This window comes from Rattus norvegicus, chromosome X, assembly GCF_036323735.1.
Source record: "Rattus norvegicus strain BN/NHsdMcwi chromosome X, GRCr8, whole genome shotgun sequence".
In the NCBI taxonomy this organism is placed as follows: domain Eukaryota; kingdom Metazoa; phylum Chordata; class Mammalia; order Rodentia; family Muridae; genus Rattus; species Rattus norvegicus.
The window spans coordinates 94,059,785-94,072,870 of record NC_086039.1 but is presented as its reverse complement, the minus strand read 5'-3'; positions in this window follow the sequence as shown (position 1 = coordinate 94,072,870).

Genomic DNA, 13,086 nt, shown 5'->3' with positions numbered 1-13,086 from the left:
TTGAGAATTTCTGTAAGGCAACAAACATAGCCAATAGAAAAAAATGGCAACCTAGAAATTGGGAAAAAAATACTTCACTAATGCCACATCTGATAGAGGACTAATATCCAAAATGTATAAATAATTCAAATAGCTAAACACCATGAAACCAAATAACCTAATCAAAAAACGTTTAAAATTAAACAAACAATTCACAATAGAGGAATCTTGAATGGCTTAGAAGCACTTAAAGAAATGTTCAAAATCCTTAGTGATCAGGGAAATGTAAATCAAAATGACCCCAAAATTCCAATTTATACCAATCACAATGGCGATGATCAAAATCTCAGGTGACATGTTGGCAAAGGTGTGGACAAAGAACATTTTTCCATTGCTGGTGGGATTGCAAACTGGTGCAAGTACTCTGGAAATCAACAGATCTACCTGAAGACCCAGTTAAACCACTTTTGGTATTTTATCCAAAAGATATCTCACCAAGCCACAGGTGCCCATGTTCCACTATATTCATGGTGGCCGTATTTGTGATAGCCTGAATCTGGATATAACCCAGATGTTCCACAATGGAAGAATGGATACAGAAAATGTGGTTCATTTACTCAATGTAATACTACTCAGCTACTACGATCAAGGACATCCTGACATTTTCAGGCAAATGTATGGTACGAGAAAATATCTTCCTGAATGCGATAACTCAGACCCAAAGGGATATGCACAGTATGTACTCACTAACAACGGGATATTAGCCAAAGTTAAGAATACCCAGTGTACAATCCACCAAAGTCAAAAAGGTTAGCAACTCAAAGGGCTTAAGTGAGGAAGCCTCAATCACATTTTGAAAGTGAAGAAAGCAATCACAGGAGGGCAGAGGGAGAGAGGAACCTGCATGGGAAAGGGGACAAGGAAGAGATGAGTGGAACATGATCAGGTACTGGGTAGAGAAAACAGGTCTGAAGCTCTGAGGGCCAGCAGAAAAAATAGAAACAGACTACCTCAGGAAATATTGTAAAAAAGGTGAATTAATAATATTTAAAAAACAGGAATAGAACAATGAAAACATAGCCATAATAAACAACGAAATTGAAAGAGTAATAAGAAACTATGACTATAAACAAACAGGTTGATGGGCATTCACACAACAGATATGTAACAGACTTTCAAAGAACCACAAACAATGCTTCTCTTTTTAATATTTATTTATTTATTTTATTGGATATTTTATAACAAACAATACTTGTTAAATACTTCAAGAAATAGAAATAGATCACTCATAAGCTTGTTATATAAAGACAGTTTAGTTTAGTTTAGTTTAGTTTAGTACACAAACTAGGCAATCCTACAACAGTATTAGCAACAATTCTTGATGAACTATTACTTAGTAACTAAAAATTGGTACCAATATACAGTCTGGTCTACATATTATGCTTCAAGAGAGCCTTGCCACACACAGAGAGATCATGCATGTCTCAAAAAAACAAACAAACACAAGCAAAAGAAAACAAACAAAACAAAACAAAAAAAAAAACAAATAGGAAACAAAAACAAAAAAGACTTACAAAAATGAATAACCTTTCTATATACCAACAGTAAGAGAACAAAAATCCTGAGTGATCATCAGCACACCTTCATTTTTAATAGCATCAAAGACCATGAAGTTTTGGAATAAATATAGTTAAAAAGGTAAGTAACTGGTATAGTAGGAACTTCAATGCTCTCAAGATAGTGATTAAAAACAAAAGCACTAGAAAATGGAGGGGCCTCCCATGACACCCTGCACGAAAATTTCATCTAGGGAAATGAATGACCACAGTTTGAATAGAGAAACACTACAGCTATTAGAAGAAAAATATAGGCAGTATTCTACAATATGTAGAAATAGGAAGGAACTTCTTGAAAAGGACTCCCAGATATTTGCTCTGGAGGATTCATATTAACCCTAATTACAATAGCCATCAAATGTAAACAAACAAAATGTCCTTCAACAGATGAATGGTTAATGAAAATGTGGCACATATATACAACATAAAGAAAATTCAGCTGTAAAGGAAAATGAAATCATGACCCACGACACTAAATGTATGGACCTAGAAAAGATTATGTTGAGATAAACCAGACACAGTAATAAAAATGGCACATTTTCTCTCATCTGTGGTCCCTAGTTCCACATCCTCACATGTTAATATACAACATGGAGTAACCACAGAAACTAGGAAATTGTAAAGAGAACACAGATAATACATGGCTGTTAGGTAATAGAAGGACACAGGTGACTTAATAAACAGGAAACATAATGATGAGTGTACTCCAATTAGGAGGGAGGGAAGTCAATACAGAAGAAAGGGAACAATGAACAAATAAAAACAAGATCATTATATAAATTCTCAAGCAATCCCATTATTTTATGTTTACCTAAAATTATATATTATTTGTATAAACATATATGTAGACATCTACAGATATTTATAGCACTTGGGTTGACAATATTTCCCACGAAGAACCAGCATAACAAAAACTCAAGTACCAGATATGAGAAACCTATTTTTTATGACTGAAGGGTTATCTAGGTGGTTCCCCAAACAATACATAGCCCTTGTCTACCTCTTCATCATTAAGAGTGGGTCAATATTTCTGGAACACACTGTATACTTAGAACACATATCTGATGATTTGGGCTAGCTGTGACCTAAAAGTCTCTCTTCTGTCTTCCATGGTTCAAGACAATACTATGAAATCTACCAACTGAGAAAAGTGATTAAATAGTCTAATGAAGTGAAAATACCTAGGAACCACAATAATTTCTAGTGTGGCAAGAAAGGTATAAAGGTACAAATAGTAGCACTAATTCACAGTGGGAGCCAACACCTGTCAAACTGAATTCAAGGCCCATTTAACAAAAGGAAAGTTAAACCTAGAATGGAAAACTTAGCCAGAGTCTTGGGTTTGTAATCTCTTGGCACTAGGAAAAGAAACTATTACCAACATTTTGCTAAGAGAAACTGTTTCACAGGAGACTTCCTGGTATGTTGAGTCTTACCATCTCTCCATCCTCTGCTCCCTGATATTCTCTAAGGTCTGAAGTAAATGTTTTCATTTGGGCTAGGCTTCCCACAATTTCATTATATGTACGTTGTGTCCAGTTGTCTTTTTCTGTGATGCTTTCCATTTTCTGTCAAAAGAGACTTCCGGGAGGTGAGGTGGTAGATACACTTTATATGTGTAAGGATAAGATTTAGAATGTAGTAAGGGAATGTCGCTAAATCCTACTAGTACAAATCTAAAGCCTTGTTGCTAAACAACAAATAAAATAGGAAAATTATTGTGATCCATTATAAGCAGGAACTACATTCATAATCAGCCTAAAAATTTTACAGACGTCTAGGTGATCATCATTCTTAGCCCCCAAGAAATATTTGAGACCACAGTTCTAACAGAAGAATTGGACAAGAGAACAGCAACTACGAATTAAAACATCCTGAGTAATATATAGAAGAAGCCAGTATTCAAAGACTAAAGGCCTTTCCTTACCTGAGGTAACTAGTATAGGATCTAAGGGAAACAACATGCAGAGAAACAAAAGAACACACCCTCAAAAATTCTATAATAAATGAACAAATGATAACTACTGCCTGCAAAATATAAATGGGAGATGGATAGAGTACAAAGATACTATAAATAGTTATACACAGCCAGGCAAGATGCTTTCTGGGCCCCTTTCCCAGCTAACTAGCCCATTTCCATTCTTTGGGAGTGCTTTTCATATCTTAATAAGCTATTTCTATTTATCATATGTCCCTATTGCAATCTTTGGGATAAGTTAGCAATTTACTGAGCTCTGCTAGCTTGCAATAAAATCTTAACACATCTTTGCTCTGGGATACAAAAGCTTGACATTGTGTACTCTCTGAGCTTAAATTCTTGGCTCATCACTAATCATGTATTTTCTGACACTATGGACTTTTTCAGTGTTTCTCTGCCTTTCATGGATAACTTGAAAGACATGACTTTTTCTCCATCTCTCTATCTGTCAGCTTCGAAGGTTTTTCAGTTTGTCTGAACTATTTATTTTATCTCACACTCTAAAGCATGTGTCCTTGAGAATCCTTCTCGGTATATTTTAAAATTTCTTTATTAATGAGAATAAGAACACAAAATACATACTCCATAATAGCACTACTAGAATGCCGTTTGCTTAAAATTTAGACAGTGTCCTTTCTAAATATGGATCTAGAAATCTCTAATAGCATACATCTATGAAATCAATATATATAAGCTTCAGTGGACCAATCTGAAATATAAGCACATATGCTAGGTCTACCCATCACATTACACAGTTAAAAATATAATAAATTCAAGGCGAAACCAATCAAATATGAAATATTAATGTAATTAAATGATATCCGCATACTTAATATTACATACAACACCAATCCTTTAAATTTGTGATAAATTTGGACAAGAAAAAATTGGCCAACAAAACCCTAAGCAAATAAGTAAAAATAGGGTGTGCTCAATAAATTTTAGCATTTAATATTATAATAATTATTTTATTTAAATATTTTATGGACTGAATTAAAGTACCAAGATAAAATACATTATTTGTATTTTAAAATGTCCATCTTGTTTGTGTGTTTCTTAGATCTTCTGTTTTTCTCTGGTATGATAAATGTATGGACAATTACATCCCTCAGTGACTGTCACTAGGACATAATTAACAGACAATATTATATCATCTAGCTCAGTAGATACATGTTACTTTAATCAAATTCTCAATTTACATAAAAATTCAAACCAGTCCTTCTTGATTGTTATGTATAATATTTCCATTACTTCTGCTTAGTCATCCAGTCACTCCTAAAGAAGAAGTACACTTCAACACCTCAATATTCATGTTTCATTCAGTTTATATTCATACTTGAAGGGTTTTCAGTAATTCACATTCATGGAATTCATTTTGCTTTTAACATTTTTACTAAGAAATATTGTGATTTAAAATTTTTATACATGTACATAATATATTATGATTACTTTGCTTATAATTTCCCTTACTTCCCTCCCATTTTTCAATTCCCTTGTTCCCAAGAAATCACTGCCAATGTTCATGATTTTTTTCTCACAGTTAAACATAGTTTAATATGATTATTTATATCTTAATAATCATGGATTTCTTTTTTTATTTTTTTATTGGATATATTTTATTTACATTTCAAATGCTATTCCCTTTCCCACATTCCCATCCATAAGCCCCTTATCCAATCCCGTTCCCCATATTTCTATAAGGGTGTTCCCCTTCCCCAACCAAGCCCCACTCTAGACTCCCAGCTCTGATATTCCCTTATAGTGGAGGGTCCTCCAGCCTTTGCAGGAACAAGGACTTGTCCTTCCATTGGTGCCCAACAAGGCCATCCTCTGTTACATATGCAACTGGAGATTTCGACCTGTCCATGGTTGGTTGGTATTGTTGTTCTTATGGGGTTGCAAGCCCCTTCAGCTCCTTCAATCCTTATCTTACCTCCTCCAACGGGGACCCAGTTCTCAGTTCAATTGTTTGCTGCTAGCATTTGCCTCTGTATTTGTCATATCATAGCAGAGACTCTCAGGAGACAACTAAATCAGGCTCCTGTAAACATGCCCTTCTTTAACAATATTGTCTAGATTAGGTGGATATATATATATATATATATATATATATATATATATATATATATATATAAATTTCTACTCCAAATGTTGTCCCCATATATCCTCCTCTGAAAAATAGCCTAGTAAGAGCACCAGTGGAAGGGGAAGCCCTTGGTCCTGCCAAGACTGAACCCCCAGTGAACATGATTGTTGGCGGTTAGGATGTAATGGGGGGAGGATGGGGAGGGGAACACCAATATAGAATGGGAGGGGGAGGCGTTAGGGGGATGTTGGCCCGGAAACCGGGAAAGGGAATAACATTCGAAATGTAAACAAGAAGTACCCAAGTTAATAAAGATGAAAAAAAGAAACAACAATGTTTGACAAAATAAAATAAGCAATTTATAAAGTTATTAAAACTGCATGATGTTAAAAAAAAGTAATCCAGACACAAAACAACATGCATGGTATGTATTCACATATAAGGAGATAATGGACATAAAATACAGGATAACCGTGTTATAATCAACAGACCCAAAAAAGCCAAATAACAAGGAAGACCCAATGTAAGATGGCTGAATCATCCTCAGAAACAGAATCAAAATAAGTATTATGTAAGGAGGAAACTGCATGGATTTCAGGATGGGGAAGCAAACAGGTTTGAAAGGCAGATCATACATAGAGAGAGCAGGGGAGAAGGTAAGGAGATGGGAGTGGGCAATCTCTAGGATGTGCTAGAAACCAAAATTGAAATGTAGGCCTCAGAGGGTCTATGTAGATGAGCCCAGATAAGACTCCTAGCAGAGGGGGATATGGATCCTGAAGTGTCAACTGGATGTAGCCAGGCAGGACTATCAGTGAAGGAATAAAGACAACAAACCATCCATAAAAACTTCAGTCCAAAATGGATCCTACCTACAATATGTGCAGGGACAAAGATAGAGCAGAGACTGATGGACTGGCCAACCAATGACTGCCCCAAATTGAGACCCATCCCACAGGCAAGAACCAATTCCTGACACTGTTAGTGATACTCTATTATGCTGGTATACTGGAAATAACATCACTGTCCTCTGAGAGGCACCACACAGTAGCCCATAGAAAGAAATGCTGGAACTCATACCCAAACATTAGACGGAAATCTAGGAGTCTTATTCAAGAGATGGGAGAAGCATTGAGGGACCCAAAGAGGACAGAGAATCCACAGGAAGACCAACAGGGTCATCTAGCCTGGACACTTGAGGGCTCCTGAGACTGAATCACCAACTTAAGAGCAATCATGGGCTGGATCTAAGGTGCCCGTACATATGTAGCAGGTGGGCAGATTGGTCTTCACGCAGATTACCCAGCAACTGTAACAGGGTCTGTCCCTAAGCCTGTTGCCTGCATGCCTATGGATACTACACCCCTATGTACCCTAAATGCACTACCTTGTCTCTAATCAGTGGGTAGGATGTATCTAATCCTGCAGCTACTTGATGTGCACAAGTTCATGGGGGTAGTGGGAGGTGATAACCAGAGGTAGGTCTTCCCTTCTCAAAAGAGAAGGGGAAAGTGGAATGTGGGATGATTTACATGAAGCAGGTCTGGGAGGAAATGAGTACCTGATATTGGGTTGTAAAGTAAATAAATTTATTAATTAAAAAATTGTGTTTTTATAGATGTCTTTTAAAAAGTGAGTTGTATCTAAGTTACATGTACATATTCCAATGTGGAATTGATTTAATTACATACTCTCTCTCTTTCTCTCTCTCTCTCTCTTTCTCTCTCTCTCTCTCTCTCTCTGTCTCTCTCTCTCTCTCTCTCTCTCTCTCTCTCTCACACACACACACACACACACACACACACACACACATGTCCTTAATAAGAGCTGAAGAAAGCCAAATATTGTTGCAAATTATATAGATTTTTAACCTATTCATAACAAGCTACTTATAAACTTTTAAATAAGCATTTACAGCATAATTTTAGGATATATATTTTTTCTTTGAGAGCAAAATGCAAAGAAATCAAAGATAAGAGATCTTTAAAGAACTGGGACTTGAAACTTTAAGTGTACAGCAAAACAAGTTTACTTATAAAACACTCAGAAATCATTTTTTTCTGTGGTGACGAGAAACCAGGAATGCAATTTGTAATAAAATCTGAGTCCATAAAAGGACAACACGGTTAGCTTTGTGCCTACAGGATTTCTACAGGAAGCCAGGAGTAGGAATGGGGAGAGGCATGTTGGTCCACATGGAAATACCAGGAATCAGAACCACATGGAGGAAGCATATTCTAGCTAGAATTTGGAAACAAATTAACAAACAAATGATCCACATACCTCAGGATTGTTTAAATCCAGTGCCTGTGTTAATCTCTGGTCCTACCCCACCCTGATATCTTGCAATTTATAGACAAGATCTTTAAGTGGTGATAGGAGAGAGACCAACTAGGAGAAAAAGAAAAACAAATAGGGAATAAGGAATCTCTTTGCATTTCTCCAGATCTCTTGTAGTATTTATAAATGTCTCAAATAATATTAGAAATTTGACTGGAAAGGTGAATACATTTAAGTCCTTTTAGGTCATACTTCAGGTGTTTTCCAATAGTGGTCAACCAAGCCCTTGGTCTGGCCAAGGCTATTCCCCCAGTGTTGGGGAATGTCAGGGCAGGCAGGCTGGAAGGGTGGGGGCGGTTGGGGAGCGGGAACACCCTTGTAGAAGAACTGGGAGGGGAATGTGATAGGGGGCTTATGGACAGGAAACAGGGAAAAAGAAAAAATTGAAATATAAATAAAACATATCCAAAAAAGAAAAGCAAAGAAAAAGAAAAAAGAAAAAAGAGTGATCCAGAGGAGGAATGAGAAGATATTCCACCTGTTCCTGTGAGTGAGGGGGTAATGTGCCTGCAGCCCACAGTCATGAGCATCCCCAATAGTCAGGGAGGACAAGACAAAACAAGAATGAGACCATTCAATGGTCATCACTACTCCCAAATGGGGTTAGTGGTTTAGCCTGACTAAGCCAGAGCAGAGACTCAGAGTCTGGTACCACAGCATTTATAGCGTCCAGAAAGAGAGGAAGAAAACTGAGCTCTAGTTGTAAGATCTCATTGACAGGAAAGGTTTGACCAAAAGAGTCTCCAAATGGAGTTGGTAAAAGAGAGCTGGAAGAAGTGCAATTCCCCAGTAGGGCCTAGGGAAACTGTAGGATTACAGCTATGTGGATGGCAGTATTCAGATAAGTGAAGAGAGCTCACCCTAAAGGCTGTTGTGGATAGTATCTCTACGTCCAACAGTATCACAGAAATGACAGATATAGAAAGGTTACTTCCTTGGGAGTATGTTAAAAGGAGATGTTAAAAAGACCAAAAGGTAAATTACCTAATTTCTGCTGGTAGATGGATGAGGTTATAAGAGAATGGGGAGCTTGAAAGCGTATTTCTTGCAGGTACTGTTGGGTTGGAAATAGGGTCCCAGTGTGTGGCTTAGACCAATAAGAAGCACAAGCACAAGGAGAGCCTACTGAGTGTAGAAATACCGATGTTCTGAAATATAATGTCATAAAGGGATACTGTCCACCCATGCCAAGGTGTCCCCCTGAGAAATTATACCATGGAACAGATCTTGCAAAAAGAGGGTGTATTTGGGGAATGGGTAGGAAGTAAGAGCCAAGAGATAGGGTAGAAGCAGGCAGATTGGAGCAGAGCCATGAGGGTAGCAGGTACATTATTTGCTATACCTGGCGCAGCAGGTAGTGGCTATTGCTTTTTCCTGGGAGGTACCTTGTGTAATTACCTGCAAGGGTAAAATTTAGTTTCCACTATTTTGCAGTTTTTCTTTAGTATGTCTTGCTTCAGTTCATTATATTGATATAGAATGGTGTTATTCTAAGTATGTTAATTTTTGAGTGAAAATTTATCATGTAAAGTTATTTGTAGCAATGGAAATCTACCAAAAAAAAAGGTCTCTTTTTAGTGTTTCTATTGCTGCAACAAAATACTACAACCAAAGAAACTTGGCAGGAAAGTGATTAGTTGGGTCATACTTTCAGCACATTTTATTAGCAGGCACTGATTCAGAGGCCATGGAGAGGTATTGTTTACTAGATTTCTACCCTGCCTTTGCTCAGCCTGCTTTCTTCAGACTCCAGAACCATCAGGCCAGGGATGGTACTATTTGGATTGGGCCATCCTCCATTAATAACTAAAAAAGGAAATGTCTTAGAGATGGATATTTTGGAGGCATTTATTCAATTGTGGTTTCCTTTTCTTTTCAGCTAATTCTAGCTTGTGTCAAGTTGACATAAATCTATCTATGAAAGAAAAAATAGATTTTACTTCAAGTATTTCATTTTCAAGCCCATTATTTTGTTGTCTTTGCTTCTTTGTGGATCTCAGTCACTAATTAGTAGTCATAATGTTTGTTTCCAAATCTATAGTGTAAGGAGTAGTAGCTCCCTATCCAGTGAATCTAACCAATTTGACAATGTCCAGGACAGTCAAAGAACCTGTTTCAAAAGAAGCAGACAGTACATGGAGAAAAAGCTTGAGGGTATTTTCTGGTGGTTTGAATAACAGTGGCCCCATGGCTCATAGATTTGAATGAAACGTTATTAAGCAATGACACTCTTTGAAAAGGATTAGAAGGTATTCTCTTGTTACAGTAGATGTGGCCTTCTTGGAGGAAGTATGTCACCGAGGATGGATTTTGAGCATTCAAAAGTCCAAACTATGTCCAGTAGTTTTCTCTCTTCTTGATACCTATAGATTTAGAATATAGAACTGTCAGCTATTTCTCCAGTACCATGTTAATTGTTTTCTTTTATAAGAGAGCAATTAACTGTTTTCTTTTATAAGAGTTGCTATGGTAATTTCACAGAAATGGCACACTGAATAAGACAATTTCAATATGCATGCAAATATTTCCATATATACTTCAACTCCCTCTAACATATAGAAAAGTAAATCTAGAGTGTAGATTCATCATGTATCATTTTGTATACTATATATTATTATATAAGCTTTACCAATATTTCAATACAATGTAAAGGTATACCTATACAACATAATATGATCTTTTTTCTTGTGGAAATTATTATAAGGAATTTTATTTGGGTACAAAATTTCTTATGTGATTGTAGGTTTCCATTCAGTGTAAAAAAACTTGTCTATCATTAAATTTCCAGGTACAAAGACATTTAAATGCACTTTTGTACACATGAGTAATAAAATAAGGAAACTGTGATATCAATTTACTCTCCTTGGAAGGTCCAAAATATTCACTATCATCTATGAGGTAACAATTATTTTAATTTATTGATACATGTTTATATTGAATTCCTAGGCTCAGTTTTGACAAAAGTATTTTATACATTTTTGGTGAGTAAACAAATTTAAATATTTGTTTCATGTTTAGGAAATTATTCTACTGTATAATTTCTTTTCATTTTTTATATTTTGCTTATAAGAAGCATAATCACTATATAAATTTCAGTGCACATTTCTAGTTTCTTCTAATAATATATCCCTGTTTTATGATCATTGCACCAATATCTTATCATTTGAAGATATAAATAAAAGTCAAAGTTAATAAACTTATTTAATTTCCTACTTCACTATGCACATAATTGTGTCGTGAAAGGAAACATTTGTATTCATGGGATTATCATTTGTTCAAAGGAAAAGAGGTAGTATGCCTTCTGAATATGGAATTCAAATGAATATTCTTTTTGAAATGTGCAAATAGTAATGACCAGCAATTTGTAGACATAGTTTAGAAAACAACTGCTAGGTATAGGGAATGGTTATAATTTCAGTTCCTTTGGTATGAAAAAATACCCTGACAAAAAGCAATTTAATGAAGAAAATGTTTATTTCAGCTTTCAGTTCCAGAGGATAGAATCCAACATTACAGGGAAGATATGCTGGCAGGAGCAAGGGGCCAGCTCCCAATATTTTATCAGCAGTTAGGAGGAGAGAAAATAAGATAAAAGAGCTGTATTGTAAAACTTGAATGCCCATCTCCAGAGACACACTTGTTCCATCAATGCTGCCACGTTAGGTTACCAAATAGTGCCATCAGTTTGGAACCAATGTTTATGCAAAATTTTATCAGAAACATTTTACATTCAAAGCACATGTATCACCTGATAAATATCAGAAACTTATTTATAAAATTCTAACTCAAATAATAGGCTTTCACCTTTCTCTTAGCAAATGCACATTTCTAATGTTTTTAGTATAAAATGAAATATTTAATGAAGGCTTACTATATGGACAGATAATTGAGAATGAGATTATTTTGCTATACATAGAGTATAACTATACATTTCTTAGTGGACAGACACTAAACATTAAATTAACTGAAATCCAAACCTCATTCTGAGCTATAATTTCTAATACATACCAACCAGCCTATAAAATGATTTAGATTTTCATCCTAACTCCATTAAACTTACTGCATCAAATAGGACAGTATATGCATGCTTGGATGCATGCTACTAAAAATTTTACATGCTTTGTTAACTTAATAGCTGTATTGGGTCATAGGCTGCAAGGGCAGGCACTGAATCTACTAAATGGCCTGGCACAGTTTGAAATAAAACTACATTCTAAATGAAATTATAGCATCTGGATGGAAGAAGCTCAAAATCAGAATCATTTTCTGTGTAGTGATCTTTCTGCAGTTCTTGGGAATTTAATGATGTGGAAATGAAGCTCCTAAGTTATTGCTGATGAAAGGTGGTGACATCTATGAAAGCAATAAGGTTTTGTTAAAGATGACAATTTGATGGAAACCTTTTCAAATGCCCACCCCCCTTGGTTGGGTATTTATAGTGGATCTTTAAAAGCAGTGATGAAACTCTCCAATTCCTTTATTGTTACCTTTGAATCTTAATCAGATTCAATATCTTTTTTAAGATAAGATATTATTTTTTCTTGAACTGATTAAAATTTTTGTATACATATTTAAACTCAGAAGCATTAGATTACATTAAGAAAGCAGAATACACCAGCGGATCCCGGACCGCAGCAGCTCTCTGCTCCCAAACCCCGTGGGAGAGAGACCTCACCGCCTGATCAAGTGGGCACTCCTGAGGCTGCAGAGCGGAGGAGACCACCAACACTGCCCACCCCTGCCCACATCCCTGGCCCAAGAGGCAACTGTATAAGGCCTCTGGGTTCCCGTAGGGGAGGGCCCGGGAGCGGCAGGACCCCTGCGCCTGAGTCACTGCCGGAACCTGAAGGAAACAGACCGGGTAAACAGTTCTCTGCACCCAAATCCCGTGGGAGGGAGAGCTGAACCTTCAGAGAGGCGGACACGCCTGGGAAACCAGAAGAGAGTGCACTCTGTGCACATCCAGGCGCCAGAGGAAAACACCAAACGCCATCTGGAACCCTGGTGCACGGAGGCTCCTGGAAAGAGCGGTGCAGATCTTCCCGGTTGCTGCCACAGTGGAGAGGACTTAGGCAGTACCCCACGAA